This window comes from Odontomachus brunneus, unplaced genomic scaffold, assembly GCF_010583005.1.
Source record: "Odontomachus brunneus isolate Ranch 3 - 2012 unplaced genomic scaffold, Obru_v1 Obru_scaffold_070, whole genome shotgun sequence".
NCBI classification, from domain to species: domain Eukaryota; kingdom Metazoa; phylum Arthropoda; class Insecta; order Hymenoptera; family Formicidae; genus Odontomachus; species Odontomachus brunneus.
This window is the reverse complement of record NW_022639520.1, coordinates 129,076-129,882: the sequence shown is the minus strand read 5'-3', so window position 1 is coordinate 129,882 and position 807 is coordinate 129,076. Positions and strand designations below refer to the sequence as shown.

The 807-nt window shown below is 33.6% G+C and overlaps 1 protein-coding gene across 1 annotated transcript in view; it reads left to right on the top strand.

Moving 5' to 3' along the window:
• The window catches only part of LOC116846830, a 5,743-nt gene extending 5,366 nt beyond the window's left edge, over positions 1-377 (top strand). Inside the window, exon 7 of the mRNA XM_032821166.1 lies at positions 116-377. The gene's annotated coding sequence lies outside the window, so the exon portion shown is untranslated. The remainder of the gene's footprint in view (positions 1-115) is intronic.
• Positions 378-807: the final 430 nt, after the last annotated feature.

The window sequence follows — 807 nt, the reverse complement described above, 5'->3', positions numbered from 1 at the left end:
CAAATTTGGTATTAATCATGTACACTAGACTTTCTAATATTAGGATTTATGTTATATAGAATATATGTTTGTTACGAAATATGTTCTACATTTGGACTGATTGTTTCACATTGCAGGTGATTCTGGATATGCATTAAGGCCATGGTTATTGACACCTGTTATAAATGCTATACAAAACTCATCCGAAGATCGATATAATGTTGCACATAGACGAATTCGAACCTTAATAGAAAGGACGAACAGTTTATTGAAGATGCGTTTTCGATGCTTGTTAAAACATAGAGTCTTGCATTACAAACCAGACGTAGTATCGCGTTTAGTTAATGCTTGTATAGTATTGCACAATATGTGCATTGAAAACAAAGTACCAATGCCGCCTTGAGAGGAAATAGATTACAATATTGACTTAGAAATAAATGTTAATAATAATATTAATGATAATGTAGAACAAAACCGGATTAATCCAGAGCTTGTCGCAAGAAGGCTTCAGAGGCTATTAAACGGAACAAAAAAGTCAAATATCATTTTGCGAAACTCGCAATAGTTCTCGAGTAATTAATTATTTTGTCTGAGCAAATAAGCGCTCGGGTCGGCGCGCAACATTGATATCACGAATCGCGGCTCTCCAATCACAGCTACGTTAGATACCATCGTATCTCCTAGCCATAGTTACCATAGTTACCATAGTTACGAGACACAGAGTGTCACAGAGTATATATATGTATGTGCATGATTAAAAGTTAACATTAAAAATGTAATAATTGAAATTATAAATTCAATATTAACTTTTGTCCCATATTTCGCATA